Source organism: Aquarana catesbeiana, linkage group LG01 (genome assembly GCF_042186555.1).
Source record: "Aquarana catesbeiana isolate 2022-GZ linkage group LG01, ASM4218655v1, whole genome shotgun sequence".
In the NCBI taxonomy this organism is placed as follows: Eukaryota; Metazoa; Chordata; class Amphibia; order Anura; family Ranidae; genus Aquarana; species Aquarana catesbeiana.
In genome coordinates, this window is record NC_133324.1 from 224965738 (window position 1) to 224985595 (window position 19858).

Sequence of the window (19858 nt, forward strand, 5' to 3'; positions counted from 1 at the left end):
GCCCTGTTCTATCTCTCTCCACGCCAAAATCACACTGAAAATGGCTGTCCTTGAAAGAATACTTTTATACTGTGGGGTGGGAATGAGCCATGATTGGATAAAGTCATGATGACAGTGTCCAATCAGGGCTTGCAATGCACTATTCAGCGCCGCAATGCATTGTGGTTGGTTCGGGGGGCTGAACAAATGGTCGAACGACCTGTTTGTTTGGATGTTCGCCGATGGTCTGAACAACGAAAGTTCGGCCCGAACTTATGCTCGGGCCGAACCATTCACCCATCCCTAGTCCTCATCAACATGGTTGCAGCCAGGAACCTTTCGTTTCCCCATATTGAGGGCATAGTATGGTTCAGGAGGAAGGCTACCCAGGTTAAGGGTCTGATTTTTAGGGGGGGTTCCATGCATTTATTTTGTTTTTTTTGTAGACCCCTATAAAATCCTTAACAGATCCAAAGGGTCTGATTTGTATTTCCTGGGGGACCTCACACAATTTTTTTTTGCATGAGGATCCCCCTTGGAACCCATAACAGATGGAAAAAGTCTGATGTGCATTTTGAGGGGGATTCTATGCATTTTTTTTAAATTCTTGCTGTAGGATGTGTAACAGCAAAAGTGACATATAAAAAGAAAAACAATGACAGTTTAAATTGCCTGCAAATAATACTTCATTGGCAGCTTCTTTAAAAAAAAAAATGTACACAGACCCCTCCAAAGGTCCCTAACAATACTTAACAGACTATTAGTGGTCTGCTATGTATTTAAGGTAACCTATGGGGTTTGTGTGCATATTTTTTTTTAACCACTTCAGCCCCGGAACAATTTACCCCCTTACTGACCAGAGCACTTTTTGTGATTCGGCACTGCGTCGCTTTAACTGACAATTGCGCGGTCGTGCGACATTGCACCCAAACAAAATTGACATCCTTTTTTTCTCACAAATACAGCTTTCTTTTGGTGGTATTTGATTGCCTCTGTGGTTTTTATTTTGTGTGCTATAAAAAAAAAAAAGAGCAACAATTTTGAAAAAAAACCACAATATTTTGTACTTTTTGCTATAATAAATATCCCCATTCGCAATAAGCATACATTGATTGGTTTGCGCAAAAGTTATAGCGTCTACAAAATAGGGGATAGATTTATAGCATTTTTATTTATTTATTTTTTTTTTTACTAGTAATGGTGGCGATCTGTGATTTTTATCATGATTGCGACATTATGGTGGACACATCGGACAATTTTGACACATGTTTTGGACCATTGGCATTAATACAGCGATCAATGCTTTAAAAATGCATTGATTACTGTAAAAACGTCACTGGCAGTGAAGGGGTTAATGCTAGGGGGTGATCTAGGGGTTAACTGTTTTCCCTGGGAGCCAATTCTAACTGAAGGGGAGGGGCCTGACTAGAGTAAGTGACGGATCGTGGTTCCTAGCTAATAGGAACACACGATCTGTCACTCCTGTCAGAACGGAACAGGGAAGTGTGTATTTACACACACTCGTCCCTGTTCTGTGTCTCCTGCTCACGATCGCTCGTGGCCGGCGGTCATCGTGACCGTCGGCCACAAGCATCGGCACCCCCGCCTGCTATTCCGACCCCGCAAGCCGAAGTATAGCTACGACAGCTCGTGCAGGGGAGCCAACCTGCCGCAGTATAACTGCGGCAGTTGTTCGGGAAGTGGTTAAAGAAGCCAGGCAGGCAATTTAAAAAGGCCTGCTAGCATTGTGACCACAGGAGGCTGGCCACCCAGTACAAGCACCTTTCAGAGAATGCTTTCCACCGAATTAATGCAAAGCAATCTTTGATTGGACAAGGTTGAGAGGGGGGGCAGTGACATCTCTCTGAATCAAGCCCATGCCAAGTGGCAATCTCCTGTATTCACAATACATCATGCCGGCTGCTCAGCACAGGACCCGAAAGCAAATGGAGATCACTCTAGTAGCGGTTTCTGCTTCAGTGATATCCAGCTTCCAGGGGCATCAGCCTGGTATCTATGTAAAAAAATGCCAAGCCTGGAATTTAGCTTTAAAAAGTTTTAGGGATTATTGTTAAGGACCTAGTTTGGAGAAAGTCAAATTAGGTGTAGGGTCAAAGGATCTATTGTTGAGGGAGGGGTCTATTGTTGCTGGCTGCTGGAGGGTTTGTTGATGCCGGCTGCGGGGAGATTTGTTGTTCCTCCTGGGGGTCTATTGTCGCTGGAGGGCATATTGTTCCAATCGGTCCATTGTTGCTGAGGGATCTTTTGTTGATGAGGGGGTCTTATGTTGCTCGCTGCAATCAATATATTTTACTGCTTTTCTTGTTATTGTTGACAAATTCAATCCAAATTACTTAGCACCACAAATGTTACTTGGTTCTGTATTCTCTAAAAGGGGTGGTACTGGGAGGTAGGTAGGGGGCGGGGACAAGGGGTGACTCTGAAAGGGGAAGTTCCTGCACCTATTCTCTGAGAAAAAAACCCTGGGGCTAAATATTTTAGCTGTATCTTGTTGATTTCTGTGACTATTTCATGGTTTCTTTGGTGATGATGATTAATTATAAATTAAGCCATTGCTGGCAAGTCTCAATGGTGCAGTACACATTGTTTTTGCTTTTTTTTTTTTTTTGGACTATGTACTATGGGAGACACCTTTGATTTTCAGATATTCCATTTTCCACTATTTCCCCCACAATTTACATCTTTACTTTTCAGAGCACATCAAAAAGAGAAACAGAAAACTGGTGGGCACTTTAAAACAATGGCTCTTTCAGTTTTTACTGCATTAACATCAACGGGTTGTTTTAAGTGCAGACACTAATAATATGCTTGAAGATGAAAAAAACCTCTTACTTTGTGAGCAGACGTTTTTACAATATCATTTCAGACAGATGAAGCTTTGTGTTTGCTTGTACTAAAAAGGAAACTGTAATACTGAGCAGCTTGATGAGCACTTGAGAAAGATAATTAGGATACTTTACATTTCACATATATTAACAAAATAAAACTCGAACCTCTGAGGTTACAAAAAGCAACGTGTGCTACGTTAATTAAGCCTAAAGGGTCTCTATGGTAACTCGCACTTGCAATGTTTACCAATCTAAAGTATGTTTTTCCTGCTTTATAGTCCTGCTAATCCCTCACATTCACTTTCAGGACTCCTAGACCAGCTCAGCATTACTGTATCATTCGTTCCTGCACGGTCTGGATCAATGTGACTGCTTGGCTAATGCAGGCCTCGTGGAAAGTTTGATGGTATCAGGGAGCACATCTTTTTTTTTTAAGTGGCTGGAAACACAGAGAAAATTAATTGCTTTTGAAAACATTCATTTACATTTTCATTTAGTCAATGTTCCATGCACCAAAGACTGAATAGAAAAAAAAAACACTCAGCTATACCACATACACTACACTTGCATGAAAGGCAGAAAAGTCAATTGAATATGATTGGAATATAAAACGAATATAAAACTGGAAAGACCAAACTGGGCACTTTATGGACACATTAGACTCCTTTCATACTGGGGCTTGTTTTCGCTGCGCTTTTTTCGGCCGCTAGCGGGGCACTTTTAACCCCCAAAAAGGGTTAAAAACTTCCGTTTTGCAGCGCTTTCAAATCGCTGCACATTAATTCCAATGGGCAGGGGCGTTCTGAGAGCGCTCTATACAGTGCTCCCAAACCGCCCCAAAGATGCCACTTGCAGGACTTTTCAACAACGTCCAGCAAGCGCACCACCCGAGTGTGAAAAGTCACACTAGAATGAATGGGAGACGTTTTCAGGTGCTTAGCAGAGGCTATTTCTAGCGCTAAAGCACCTGAAAACCGCCCCAGTGTGAAAGGAGTATTAAAGCGTATTTTCACTTTTGGAGTCACATTTGAGAAAACCCCACTATGAGGGTTATTTACGAAAGGTAAATCCACTTTGCACTACAAGTGCAAACTATAAGTGCAAAGTGCACTTGAAAATGCACTGAAAGTGCACTTGGAAGTAAAGTCGCTGTAGATCCAAGGGGGACATGCAAAGAAAATAAAAAACAGCATTTTAGCTTGCACATGATTGGATCATAAAATCAGCAGAGCTTCCCCTCATTTCAAATCTTCCCCTCAGATCTACAGCGACTGCACTTTTAAGTGCACTTTCAGTGCAATTTCAAGTGCACTTTCCACTTGTAGAAGTGCTAGAAGTGCTCTTCTTTTGTTTATAGCGCAAAAAATAAAAACCGCAGAGGTGATCGAAAACCACCAAAAGAAAGCTCTATTTGTGGGAAAATTAGGACATACATTTTGTTGGGGTACAATATTGCACGGATGCGCAATTGTCAGTTAAAGCGACGCAAAAAATGACTTGGTCAGGAAGGCTTCACTTCCTGATTCCCTTACCGAAGATGGTGGCGGCAGCACCCGACAGCCGAGGGATAGATCGGCTTCGGGTGCCGACATCGCGGGCGCCCTGGACAGGTAAGTGTCCTTATTTTAAAAGTCAGCAGCTGCAGTATGTGTAGCTGCTGACTTTAAAAAAAAAAAGAAAATCGGTGGACCACCGCATTAATCCTTTTGGTGGTGCAACACCTCCCTGACTCGCATGAGACCTACACTGGAACAGGGACCCTTTCACTGCTGGAATGGGCATTAGCGGCATCCTTAGTGATAGACCATATGTTTGTTTATACAGTATATAGAAAGTTTTATACAGCTTTGAGAGGTATAATGCTTTCATGCATAGGTCCACATATTACCTGTGGGTAGACTCTGTTAACCGCGTGCTGATCGTATAACTTACAATAAGGTGGCAAGGTGGCTCTGCTTTGCAGGATCACATACCTAGTACGTGATCCTGGACTTCAGGGTCTGGGGCGCGCGCCACCAGCGACCCGCTGTGATTATACACAGCAGGAGCTGATCGGCGGGTACAGTGGACTCGATATTCGCCGGCACCCGCCCATGCTTTGGTACAGAGACAGAACGGCTATATGCCTATGTAAACAAGAAGGCATGAATCCTGTGTTCTTATAAAGAAGAAACACTAATCCATGCCTTCCACTAGTAAAAGTGGTAAAAACACCTCCCCCTACACTGAAACACCAGCTAGGCACACATTTAATCCTTTGATCACCCCTGATGTTAACCCCTTCCCAGCCAGTAACATTAGTACAGTGACAATGCACACACTGATCACTGTATTAGTGTCACTAGCCAAAAAGTGCCAGTTAGTGTGTGATTTGTCCCCCCGCAATATCGCAGTCCCGCTATAAGTCGCTGTTCGCCGCTATTAGTAGTAAAATAAATAAATAAATAAAAATATCCCAATGTTTGTAGACGCTATAACTTTTGCGCAAACCACTCAATATATGCTTATTGGGATTTTTTTTACCAAAAATATGTAGCAAAATACATATTGGCCTAAATTGATGAAGAAATTTTTTTTTTTATTGTTTTTTTTTTATATGTATTATAACAGAAAGTAAAAAATATATTTTTTTTTTTTCAGAGTTGTCGTTCTTTTTTTGTTTATAGCGCAAATAAAAAACACAGGAGAGGTGATCAAATACCACCAAAGAAAGCTCCATTTGTGGGAAAAAAAGGACATAAATTGTATGTGGTACAGCATGGCATGACCGTGCAATTGTCAGTTAAAGTAACAGTGCCGTATCGCAAAAAAAAATGACCTGGTCATGAAGGGGGGTAAGTGTTCCGGAGCTCTTTTCGTTGAACCTGCGTTTGTTGCATTGCTGATAAAACACTAAAACAGTTACATATGCTGCCTGTTTGTTAGTGGCCACCCTGTTATTCAGGAACTGACATGAGTTTAGTAAGTAGCTCAGACGAACAGATACTTTCTTTTATGCAATGGACTTGATGTACAATGCCCTCCAGCACTGAACTATTTGTTTACCACCTTACTTAATAAAAGTGCAGGAAAGGCCTGCTTGGATGGTTCCTGGGTATACCTATCTCATTCAGGGTTTACAACTGCTACTACCAGTTGAGCCTGCCCTCTTACAATATACATATATATTATATAATTATATAAAGTGACAGATGGTCACTGTGTGTAGTAAGTACCTGTTTCAGCAGTGAAAGAGATACAGACAAGGAATGTGTGTCTGACCTTATGGACAGGCACTCTGATCAGGTGGATATTTGTGAGTAATTGAGGGCTTCTGGGCTGAAGCAGACTGGCAGACGAGGGGACTAAATAGACTAAAACAGCCAGGAGGCTGATTATTTTCATTGTAGCTCTTTGATGCTGAAAACACCCTTGTAAGTGTAGCACCCTCTACCTAAAGGTAGGTGCTAGAATAGGATTTTTCTAGTTCAGGGCCCAAGTGCAGGTAAATTTAACCAGGCCTGTGCTTTAGGCTAGGCCTGGTTGTTTTGATTTGGGACTGGGAGTGTTCAGTGTGGTGGTAGGTGTGGTCACCTGTGCTCTGATTCAGAGATGCCTCCTCTGCTTTCAGAAAGATGGTTCTGAAATGGGGGTTGGACCTGAAGTCTGAGTGGCAGGCAGCTCATGTGAGGAGCCCTGACCAATTATCTTTTGGTATTGGCAGGTGGCAGGCCTCCCATATAAGCTGGGGTCACATGCTGCCAAGCAGGAGTCTGGAGTAAAGGAAAGACAGCATGGAGTAGTGAGGTGCTGTTCCGGGCGTCCATACACGGGAATGCGCCGAGCCTGGAGGAGGGATGGAGGAACCACGGAGGGGGAGTCTAAGATAAAGATCTTCGTCTTTAACAAAGTATTAGGCTGCTGTGACCGGGGAACACAGGACTTGAATGCTGGACAAGATCAATGCAGAAGTAGCAGTAAAGTGGAAGGGAGTAGAGCAGTGTTCTGTGACTGGGGACACAGAACGGCCAAGTAACCAAAAGGTCAGTGTACAGAACAAGAGACGTTATCAAGAACAGTGTAGAATGCTGTGGCCGGGGAACACAGCATTGATAGCAAAGGACTGCCTGGGAATAGTAGTTCGTTTATTACCATGTGTCAGACTATCGGGGGAGATACCATGTTGTCTCTGGTCTGGTTAGCACATTTATAATATCTTCCAAAGACTGTGTGGCTGTCTAACTCATTGATAAATCGGGGAGAGGTTGTGTTAGGCCTCTGGATCCTTGATTCCCAGAAACCGTCATAGTCTGCAAGGGGGAATTATTGAGAGTGATTCTTCTTTCTCAAAATTGGAAGAAGTGAAGAAGTAGTGTTTTCAGCAGTTTTGCAGAAGAAAGAGACTGAGAATACTAGACGTATAACAACCTTCAAGCTAAGGCTATTCAGTATTGTTGAACAATACACCAACTTTTATGGGCATCTCATATCACCCCCTTGTTTCACCCAAGTTGTATCCTGCAATAAAAAGCAATAAAACCATGCAAATGACTGTTTTTTGTCTCATCTGAATGTGGGGAGCCTGGCAGTAGGGTAATTGGTGGATTGCTAAGTAACCAAATCAGCAGCCCTTACAAGGGTACAGCTACATAAGGATAAAGCCTTTGTTAAAGTGTATCTAAACCCATATGCACTTGCTTTACAATATTTTGTAAAGTGTCATTAAAATCATGTTTTTTTTTGCAAATGCTAATGCTTGTAAATGTTATATTTTTTCTAATGCCGCGTACACACGACCGTCTTTTTCCGTCGGAATGAACTCTGAAGGTCTTTCTGACGGAGTTCCAATGGAGTTTCGCTGAAACTGTCTTGCCTACACACCAAAGTCCGACCATCTAGAACGCAGTGACGTACAACACGTACGACGGGACTAGAAAAAGGAAGTTCAATAGCGAGTAGCCAATCCAATAGCTGCCGTCTCGTACTTGCTTCAGAGCATGCGTCGTTTTTGGTCTGTCGGAACAGCATACAGACGAGCGGTTTTCCCGATAGGAACTGATTCCGTCGGAAAGATTTGAAACATGTTCTATTTCTAAGTCCGTCAGAATTTTCGAAAAAAAAAGTCTGATGAGGCCCACACACGATCGGAATGTCCGCTGCCAGAAAGTCCGACCGTGTGTACGCGGCATAAGTCAGCCATGTGATGGTTATCCAGTTCTTCCCAAGTCATTGTAAAATATGTGGGTGTGATGCATTGTTCCCATGTGTGTTGTGTCCTTTGCCATGGTCCTCACAGAGCCAATTGGTGCACTCGTGTTCTCCTCATGGAGCACAAGAACTGCTTTCCTGTGTTTTGTTTATTTACATGTTTTTTTTTTTTTTTTTTACACGCTGGCCATAGATGGGTAGACATTTGAATTAAAAGAACATTCTAAAAAAGTTTGTTCAATTTTCTAATCATTAGTGGGTCAAATCAACATTTGTTATACACTTCAGTGACAAGAAAATTTGAAGAAGCAGGATGGAATGTGTTTTTTCTTTGGCCTTTCATTCCAAAATCAAATTATAAAAGCGAACAAAATCTTTTCAAACGACATTTAAATGATCTGACAATTTTCTGAGAATTTATCTTAAGACTTTGCCTAATAACTTTTGTTCAAAATTCTATCCATCTTAGTCACAGGAAAGAGGATGTTTAGGGCTTTCTCATGTGCACACAGAGTGGAAATGTAGAAGATAGTGAATTGCCTGAAATAGAGTTGCCACTCAGACTAAGAAACACTGATGAACTGGCAGGATCACCAAGTAATTATGACCTAAGAATAGAATATTTATACAACATTAAACAACATAACAGTTCAAGTGGCATGGTGGCTAAGGAATAGTGCCAGAAGTCCTAAAATAGATTTGCAAAGAGGAGAGTTTGTCAAAATTCTCGATTCGGAGCTAAATCTAAGAAAAGAATCAAATATAGAATAATTAAACTTTTTGAGTATTTGTCAATAGATATTGGGAAAGATGCAGGAAACATAGAGATAACTGAAATATCTTATTCAACTGTGAGTATTCAAGTGGTACTCAGTACAAGACATGTTAGAAAGGGTTTACATGAGGCAAAGAGAACAAGAAAACAATGGCTTATATAATATATGGAAAATGGTGAAGCGCTTGAAAAAAGTCCAACATATACCCAACCCAAAATATATCTCTGGCACAGACTCAACTGGCAAAAACATATCAATGTAATCCACTTTTAAAAAGTCCAAAGTAAGCCAAAGGGATGTATCTTAAGGTATCAAATAAGTGAAGAGACTGCCACCGTCACCCAAACACACTACCTCTTACCCATAGGTAGATGTTAACAAGCATGGATATAAATCACTGACAGCTCCTCAGTGGCACGGGGATGAATCTGTATCTCCTTCACAATCTCAATACCCAGTTAAGAGAGAAAATCCAAATGATAGTTTAATGATAAAAATCTAAAAAAGTTTTGCACTCACATTTCAGCAGATTAACATAAGCATTGTAGGAAACGTCCAGCGTTTCCAACCCACCAAATGGCCACCGCATCCCAGCATGCAAGTCGCGTCACACGTCTCCAAATCTGGTGTTGGAGACGCGTGACACAACTTGCATGCTGGGATGCGGCGGCCATTTTATGGGTTGGAAACGCTGGATGTTTCCTACAATGCTTATATTAACCACTTCAATACAGGGCACTTATACACCTTCCTGCCCAGATCAATTTTCAGCTTTCAGTGCTGTCGCAGTTTGAATGACAACTGCGCGGTCATGCTACACTGTACCCAAACAAAATTTTTATCATTTTGTTCCCGCAAATAGAGCTTTCTTTTGGTGGTATTTGATCACCTCTGCAGTTTTTATTTTTTGCTAAACAAATAAAAAAAGACCGAAAATTTTGAAAAAAATAAAAGTTTTGCTTTTGTTTCTGTGAATAAGTTTTGTGAATAAGTAAGTTTTCTCTTTCACTGATGGGCACTGATAAGGCGGCACCGATGAGGTGGCACCAATGAGTGGGCATTGACGGGCACTGATGATGGGCACTGGTAGGCGGCACTGATGGGTGGCACTGTTATGCAGCACTGATGGGCATTGAGAGGTGGCACTGATGGGCACTCATGGGTGGTACTGGGTGGCACTGGTTGGTACTGATGGGCACTGATGGGCAACACTGCTGGGCACTGATAGGGTGGCATTAATAGGCGGCACTGATGGGCACTGATAGGCAGCACTGATATGAGGCACTGATAGGCATCCCTAGTGGCACTGGCAGTGGTAGGCATTGGATTGGGCACTGATTGGCAGCTGCCTGGGCACAGATTGGCAGCTGCCTGGGCACATATTGGTATTTCCCTGGGGGTCTAGGGGGCATACCTGGTGGTCCAGTGTGGTGGCCATCCTGGTGGTTCTGGGCGGCTTCCCTGGTGGTCCTGGATGGGATCCAAGGGGGGGCTGTGCTGATAAACAATCAGCACAGACCCCCCCCGTCAGGAGAGCAGCCGATCGGCTCTCCTCTACTCGTGTCTGTTAGAGGCGAGTGAGGAAAAGCCGATCACCGGTTCTTCCTATTTACATTGTGATCAGCCGTGATTGGACACGGCTGATGACGTGGTAAAGAGTCTCCGTCAGAGACTCTTTACCTAGATCTGAGTTGCGGTTTGTCAGACTGACACACCGCAACAATGATCGCCGCGTTGCGCGCCCCCGGGGGCGCACATCGGCTCAATATCCTCATCACGTCATCACGTCCGGTCAGGATATTTGCCGCCGTCATTTTGCTATATGGCGGGCCGCAAATGGTTAACCTGCTGAAATGTAAGTGCAAAACTTTTTTAGCTTTTTATCATTTGGATGTCTGCACTATGATGAGGAGTCTCTTTTTCTCTCTTAACTGGGTATTGAGATTGTGAAGGAGATACAGATTCATCCGCGTGCCACTGAGGAGCTGTCAGTGATTTATATCCATGCTTGTTAACATCTACTTATGGGTAAGAGGCAGTGTGTTTGGGTGACAGTGGCGGTCTCTTCACTTATTTGATACCTCAAGATACATCCCTTTGGCTTACTTTGGACTTTTTAAAAGTGGATTACATTTTTATGTTTTTGCTAGTTCAGTCTGTGCCAGCACTATATTTTGGGTTCATGTTGGATTTTTTTCAAGCGCTTCACCATTTTCCATATATTTTGTTTGTGTTTTGTCCATGCATATTGTGATAGCTGCTGTTTAATACTAATTTTATTTTAAGATATCATATGCTCCCAGCACAACAAATTTGGGTTTTTCTAATGGCTCATATAAGCCTTAAACACAGACAAACAAATTAAGGCAGAACAAATGACATGTGAATTGTCAAGATAAATGCTCCCCAGGAAAAATTACCTCCTTTTTCATATACCTTAAGCTTTATTCCAAGAATCAACCTCTGTAACAAATGTAGATGTATAAGAATCAGGTCAGAACTTAAAGACATGGACTTATGGTGGTATTGAAAACATCTGTACTAAACAGGGAACAATAGAAGTAAACACATGATGATCAGATATCATTGCTGTATCGCCATAATTGCTACTCTACAAATAATAAGCATATATGAAGCTGGAGGAATATAAGGACCTACTGTAAGTGGGTGACTTTCTAGGATTGATTAACCAGATACTTATGCCATGTATAGGCACCTTAAATGGCAGATCTGTAAAACTGGAAAGATAAAACTTTCCGGAAAAGTTAATTGAAGTGAACTACTTATTTAAAGATATATAGTATATTGAACAATTCTACATTTATGTCAGCGTTCCTTCCTAAATGTCATTGCTCTCCAATCACAACAAATGATCCAAGAGAGAATTCTGGTACACCTAATTTCAAATCGTGTATACACTCATGTTATAATCAACCAAAGAGGTGAGGAAATTAGTAATTTTTTAATGAAAACGCTAAAACTTGCAACATTGGGACTTGAAGTAGAAGAGATTTAACCTTTTCAATTTTAGTCATGTTGACAGAAAGTTGTTCAACCAAGAGCTTGAACACTAGAGGAGTTAAATGCATGTCAGCACACATTACCATCCTGAAGGAAATACTTCTCAGAAGGTCTAAGGAAAATTAAATCATTAGTATAATGAAGATGAGGTGTAGTTATTCACAAAGTCATGGCTATCATGTGCTAATTAAAACCCTTGAGAATTACTCGAGTGCTTCTTGTCAAAAATGTGATTGGAGCCAATAAAGACATTTAGGTCTGGTACCTCACTGCTATTTTTTCATTCCACTTTATGAAATCATCAAAACGTTTCTGCATCTAATTTTTCAGGGACTGAAATAGAAACGGAAGCACAAACTGATCACTGAGGAACAATTTGAGATATTTTATAACACGCATAAGAAAGTCAAGTGAGTCATCCAGTCTGTGAAATGGAAGAATGAGCCAGAGGCTTGGCCTATCACATTTGCTGCTATCAAGTACGTTGAAAGCCTACAATGATCATGAAGCACCACATGATGAATTATGAAGCCATTTAAAGGTTTATTGTATTGAAAGTAGTGCCAGATGGGGCATAAATACATTTCATCAAGCTCTGGTACAAAGTATGAACCAGAGCTCCAAAATATGCCATCCTTAGTAATTGCACCCATCATATAAAAACACTTGTATACATGAAAACTACATCATGAAGATACTTCCAATGATGAAAGATAGCAGTGTCTAGTGTTCTTGAATCCTTGTCTGAGTTGATCCTTTTGCTGTTACTACCAGCATGAGTTGGAGTGATTCAAGTTTTCTATTTAAAACAATTTCCAGAAATTAAATATACTGGAATTCATCCTTAGCGTAAACTATGGGCAAACAGCGAATTACACAGTCAAAATACATAAATGTTTTCTGATTGGAAAGCAAACCGTATGATACACACACACACCTCAGCTAGTCAGTATGTTTTATCTGTTACCTCCTGTCTTAGGATAATTGCTTCCTGGATCAGCTCCCTACTCATCAAATAGATATGTTTATGTAATGTCCAGTGAGGCTGGATGTTGCATTCACACTTCAAAGCCACACTGTTTAACAAAGACTAATTGTTCATATAGGAACTTTGGATGTCACCTGTTTGGTTGTACAGTGTAGTGCAGAATATGTATGGAAAACACAAAACTGGCTGTACAGAATTACAAATCCGTTGGCAAGTAAAAGAATAAGCATGTATGTATTATTATTGTATAGTTCAGCTGTTTGCTCGGAGTTTTGGTTTAGTATGGTGGATTTAATAAATGTATTTTAAAGTTCTGTGATAAAGCTGAGCAACTGCATCATCATGTTTGTGTGCAACTACAGACATCATTATAGTGACAGTGACATCCAGGACATTTTTTTTACTAGCCCTGTGACCTGTCATCCAAAAACCAATTGTGGCAATACATTTATTATGTTGCAGTAAATAAAATGCCATCTGTTTGTAGGTTATGTTAAAAAGTAATTAAAAGATTATTATTAAGTACGTGAGAAACTACATCTAGTGCTTCCATAAACAAAAGCTTATCTGCTTTGGTTAATGCAAATAGACTGTCTCATCAAGGCTGGAGTCAGCTACCTAATTAGCATGCAAGCTGCATTGCTTACCTTAATGTTCTCCATAAACATACTTCTAAGCTAAACAATATTTTCTGACTATTCTTCCGAAAAATGTATTTATCTGAACATCACATTTGGAGCTGGGGTACCTTAAATTATGCTGCATTTTTTATTTTCAGTCATTCAACATGTTCTTATTCTTGTGATAAACAACATAAAATAAAGTAAAACATCAGCTAACTACGTTCCTAAAAAGTTTGATTTTTTTGTCTGTTACTAATCGAACATTTTGTTTTCCCACATTTCAGATGTGAGCAATGATAAGAACCTGTATTCCTTTTGTTTTCAAAATAATGTTTGCTTTTTTCTAACGTTTTGTAGTTTTTTTTTTTTTTTTTTTGTGTACTATATCACAGAATTGTATGCTTTGTTGATTTTTTTTTAATGTAGTTTGTGTATGACTTTTGTTTTTAAAATAAGGGTATAATAAAGCAGAGTTATATAAGGTGACCATGGACTTGGGACGAAGTTCTGATGTTTAGCAAAGATCCAAGGCCATAAAGATTTTATGTCTGTCTGACAGTCACAGTTCAATGCCATCTTGACAGATATCCTACTCGCCAGTCTAACCTCTGTTATAACAGTGGAAAGCAATAGTCTATTAACCAAAAACTCTGAGCTGAAAAAAAAAGGTTTCTGTTGATGGGGGCTGTCTGTGACTGTTTGCTGGGGTCTCTGATGTCCCATAGATAGCCTGATCACATCCAAACCTACAAGAAGTTTAGGCAAATGCTTTAGTGAGGTTTGAAAGGCAGTGGGCCTGATTTACCAAATGAAAATGCACAACAGCAGGGAGAAATTATGAAGTTAATGGACCTTCTCTACTTGCAGGTTCACAAGAGTTTGAGGAATAGGGGCGGCTCCAGGACTCACTATAAAAACTTCCTCCAGCACCTTTATAGCACCCCATTAGCCGCCTCACATTGTGGAAGGTAAAACTTCTGACTGACTTTGCCTATAGCTTAGGTGGACACTGTTGAGCATATTGATCTACAGCAATACAGTTTTTAGTGGAGCATGCACTACTCCTACTGATACCAATGAAGGGGCCATGTTGCTATCATTGACAGTGATACCAGTGTACAAGATGCTACTCCCAGTGCCACTGACTCCAGTGTAAGAAGTAGCACATTGCATACCCCTAACCTTTGCTTTCTTATGATATGTTGTATATAACATAACCTTGGCTGATGCACTTAAACCGTACTGTGCATTATACACATGTTTATTACATGTGCTCATTGTCTCTGCAGTTGGTTGTCAAAGGTTCTCAAAAACTTACACTATTTTAATAAAAGTCTATTTTAGGGTAGACTCAAGCCAAGTGTTAGCTCTATGTCTATATTTTGTGTGCAGAAACCCACATAAAGTTGAAAAGTATGCAACCAAATTTGAATTTGCCGAACACAGTCATATTTGTGCACATCTTTACGATGTGTGCACACATCATAAATACTGTTATATTATGATTGGGTTGTTTAGCTTGCTTTGTGGGTGCATCGATAAAATGGAATTTTCACATGTTTATCAATATATCAAGCTCAATGTATTCACCAAACAAGTTTTGCACCAATCTTACAAACCCTGTATTAACTCATCACGTAGGCACTTAATTAGACTATAGTTACTATTTAAAAAGACACATTTCCCTAAACTTGTCTGGGTGCTGGAAGTGACTACAGGTCCACTTCTAACACCTTTCTCTAAAGAATGTACAAAGTACTGTCTTTAGAAAACCATCCAGTATTTCTGCAGTTGTCAATCAGATGTAAAATTATTAATCATAGATGTATATTTTTAAGTACTTGTAATAAATGGAGTAACTGCATTTTGTTATAAAAATAATACCTTCCAAGTGAAATACATATATTGCATTTTTTTCCAAATTCATGGCTTTTTTCTAAAGGAAAAGCTGTTTAGTTGGAGAAAGACAGTGAAACAATTTGTAAATTGGCAGGTCTGTCTTTTAGCCAATCACCTAGAAAAATCTCAACACTACAATGAGGAAATCTGCAGTATTTGCATCCATTTAGAAGCTAAGAAGCCTAAAAGGGTATTTTTCTAGCAGGGGATGCCTAGCAATGAGTAAACCCCATAAGCAAGAAATCATATTTCTGTGGTTGCTGTGCATAGTACTCTAGGGTTTCCATACTTCAAAGAAGCAACAGTTTAATTATACTTTTTAATTAACTTTTAGGTACTAAAAATCATTTTAAGCTATTTATTCCATATGCTGTAAATGCCTGAAGGGGAGTGCCCATTTTCCCACCATGCTTAGAATTAGACACGGGCCCCTACAACTCACTTGGTTTCTGGAAAAGCCCAGGGAAGTTTTTTGGTTTCCCTCCGTCAGCCTCAGAGAGGCCAGACATGATGAGGCAGAGGTAGCTGGATAAATGATCTGCAGCCAGGTGAGAGGGCCTCCACTGTCAGAACTGGCATACAAGCAGCCAGGCAGTGGTCTAGTAGCACACAGCTTCTCAAAAAGACCCATCTATTGACTTTCATACACTTGAAGTGTCAGAAGATGGATACCATCATGTCTAGTCATAGTGGACCACTTTACCAAGATTGAGGTGACAGTATCAACTTGTGATCAAACTGCCAAGACCACCACCAAGATGGCGTGCAAGCAATTCTTCTTTATGGCTGTCTGCAGAAGATACATACAGACCGGGAACCCTGTTTGTAAAGCATGTTCTTCCAAGAATGGTTCCACTCACTAAGCATTAAGAAATATCATACTACCTTGAACCACCAAAAAAGACATTCATTAAAGACTAGCCATGGGTGGAGCAAAGAGAGTTGGAAGCATCTGACTTTGATCTTCAGCTTGGGGACAGAGTGCTATTCCAACATAAAGGCAAAAAAATGCAAACACCATGGGAAGAGGGGGTTTAAAAAATCTGCCAAGGTTTGTAAACCACAAACATCTCTGCCACCAACGGTTCAAAGGGTTATTGCCTCCTGCTCTTCCACCATTAACTCCAAGACCCCCAGAAGAAGCCACATATCCTGAAACATTTCAAAGCCCAATGGCTCAAGTTCAGATACATGCTCCCACTGTGATCCCCTCTTAAATACCATCCACTGACACTCCTGAAGACAGAGACAAGTTGAATCCTGGAAGATGGAACCAAGGTCCTGAGGAAATGTCCAGAGAGACCCTTGAACACTTTGTGCAAGATAAATCTGAATGGCCTGCACACTTGTCACAGAAAACAAGTTTAAGTGGGTTGAAGTGTAGTGGAGTTTCCATTTTCAAATCAAGCTCAGATGCAGGTGCAGGCCCCTTTAACTCCTTTCCCAAAACACTCTGGTTTCCTGGACACACCCAGGGAAGATTAGTTTCTCATGTTCCCTCCCTCAGCAGCTCAGAAAGACCACATCCAAAGAAGCAAATATAGCTGGTCAAGTGTACCACAGCCAGGTGAAAGGACTTCCACTGTTAGAGCCGGCATGTGTGCAGCTGGTCAGAAGCCTTATAGCAATCGGCTTTTCCAAAGGACCCAGCTACTGCGGAGAGCCCCTCCATAAATGCAGCCAAAGTTCTGCAGTTCCAGTGGGGTGCTACTTCATCCTTGGGCTTTGGCTCCCTCCAGTTTTTCACCTCTGTTATTATGGATTTCACTGCGAGGGATGCCATCTTTGAGGATAAGGTTTTACTGAAGTAGTAACTCTCAGCTTGACTCTATGTTGTTAGAGACTATGATATTATGATATGCAGCCATATGTTACCCTGATTATGCTGTGAAGAGTCAATGCATGTGCATCTTTCATTATTCTTTAGTGTAAGTATTTTTGCAATCCTGAAACTGTTGTGCATTATTGCTTCTATTTTTACACCTGTTTAGGAAACTGTAAATTACATTTACGCTACGTCCAATCATTCAGTTGATCACCTTTCCTATTAAATGCCTACCTCACAGAGATGTGTGCAGTGGGGTGTGTCTGTACTGATGGGGTTTGTGCAACTGTACCACTTCTCCAGTTCAAGGCATTGATGGTTTAAAAAAATCCACCCTCCAGTTTCCCATTTACAGAATGTGGATGGCCAAAAGGGCTGGAATGTATGTTTCTGCCCCTGAGAGGATTCTTCTTTCTTTCAGGGCTTCTATGCTTCTGGTGACACCTTGATGATTTATGTACGTCACTGCTATGGCATTGTCCAACTGCACTTTGACTGGGTAACCTTGTAGAAGAGAGTAGAGATAGTCTGATGGCTCTCAGTTTCAGAATGTTAATGGGTAATTTTGACACCTGTGGGGAGCATGCTCTCCTAAACAATCAATGAGTTGTAAACTCTGCCCTGTAAGCCTGGGGCAGAGTTGGCATCTGACACTACCAAGCTCCAAACCCTGTGAAGGAACAACTTTCCCAATTCCAGGGCAAGAGATCCACCATGTCAGGGAGATCTTCATTTGGCTTGGGCGATACAAGAACTGGGTCTGCTTGTACCATGTCTTGAGGATATTGGATTGATAGAGTCTGGAGTGAAATTGGGCAATAGGGACTGCCTCAAAGGAGGCCACTATGAAGCCCAGAATTCTCATGCAAAAGAGAATGGAGGGGTGATGTTATGACCTGAGGGAGACAATCTCCTGATGGAGGAAGATTCTGGCTTGGGCTGTGTCCAAGATTAGGCACAGGTACTGCAGACAGTGGGAGGGCTGAAGGGCTGGAGGGCATACTTTGGAAAGTTGTCCATCCAGCCAAAGGTTTAAAGGAACTGGATGGCCCTTTGGATGTTAGCAGATAAGGTTTTGGCTGAGGAGTCCTTGAACAAGAGGTTGTCCATGTAACCTGAGACAGGAATGCAATGTATTCATAGAAAACCCAGAAGTGGGGATTCTAGAAAGTCTTGGTGGGCTTGACAGGCCAGAAATTGCATGGAAAGATTCACTTTCTCTGAGTAGAGGTATTGCATTCTCTGCAAAACAAGAGAGTGTAAACATGTTATCTGGGAGGCATGAAGCAGTTACCACATTCTAATGAGTTTTGATAGGAGGGAAAAAAAAACATGAATTCAAAAACAACTCCCTGAGAAGCGTTAGAGAAAAAATGGCAGGGCATACCACAATACCACAAAAGTGAACAACAGCATAATCCGTTGCCCAATAAACTGCATAGTGTGTTATACTCTTTGGATAGAATTGTTAAAAGACAGGAACCAGAGTCCAAACACAGGCAAACCAGGTCCTACCATATAAAAAACACTGGGACAATATAAGTTCTATGCTTCGCTTGTCATGGTGGGCATACCACGGGTATGACCAGGGTCTTCAGGGTCTGGGAAACATAGAAGACCTGTATTGCACTCTGTAGCTAACTTCACACATTGCACTTCTTGCCAAGGAGAGTGACTAACACAGGATCTAGTGTCCAAAGCAAACATTATAGGCCAGCCCCACAAAGTAGGGTCCAGGTACAGTCCACATGGTATACAAAGGGTAATCAATCCAGAAACTGTTAGTTGGCGCAAGGTAATATGAAGTCAGATGTTGATAAAAGATTCACATGTAAAAACATCAATGATTTAAAAAAGAAAATAATTCTCCAGCAAAGACCGGGTTCATCACCTATGAACCTAAGCAAAAACTGGAGCCTCACAGAGAGTGCAGGGTTATATGGTTTGCTCTTTCGACAGCCCTAGAAAACGTTTTTTCCAGCGCCCAATAACCTGATGGTAGCAGCATATAAACAATGGTCTATGAACACCAGTCCTGTGTTCTGTATTGTACGATTAAGATAAGAATATTAATACAACCACATCTAAGAACTAGTAAACTACAATATATTACAATTTTTGTCTTTGGCTTTGATATACTTTAAAATGCAACAGAATAATATACTTTTGGATACTAAGCAGGAAAGAAAAACATATCTTTGAGTGTATGCTGCTACATTATGTTTACTTTTGTTGTCTCATAAATAATCTGCAAATTTAGTTTTGGTGCCACATCAGGGGTGTCAAACTCAAATTCATCAGGGGCCGCATTAGCAGTATGGTTGCCCTCAAAAGGCCGGTTGTATCTGTAGGACTATGTGTCCACTTTTTATTATCATAAATAATTGTCACTGGTTTATTACTGGTTTTAAAGAGTGCTGGGTTCAGGAGTTCGCTGTATACGGAGTGCAGGGTTCGGGAGTTTGCTGTGTACGGAGTGCAGGGGACAGGAGTTCGCTGCGTATGGAGTGCAGGGTACAGGAGTTTGCTGCTTATGGAGTGCAGGGTACAGGAGTTTGCTGTGTACGGAGTGCAGGGTACAGGAGTTTGCTGGATACGGAATGCAGGGTACAGGAGTATGCTATGCACAGTGTGCAACATATGGCATCTGCACCCTCCACTCTCCTTCCATCCTCCCACCTCTGCCTCTACAGCCCTCAACCCCCCCCCCC

General features: G+C 41.2%; 1 protein-coding gene across 1 annotated transcript in view; it reads right to left on the bottom strand.

Annotated features, from left to right (window-relative positions):
- The window catches only part of CCDC60 (coiled-coil domain containing 60), a 339745-nt gene that overhangs the window by 304047 nt on the left and 15840 nt on the right, over positions 1–19858 (bottom strand). The window lies entirely within an intron of this gene.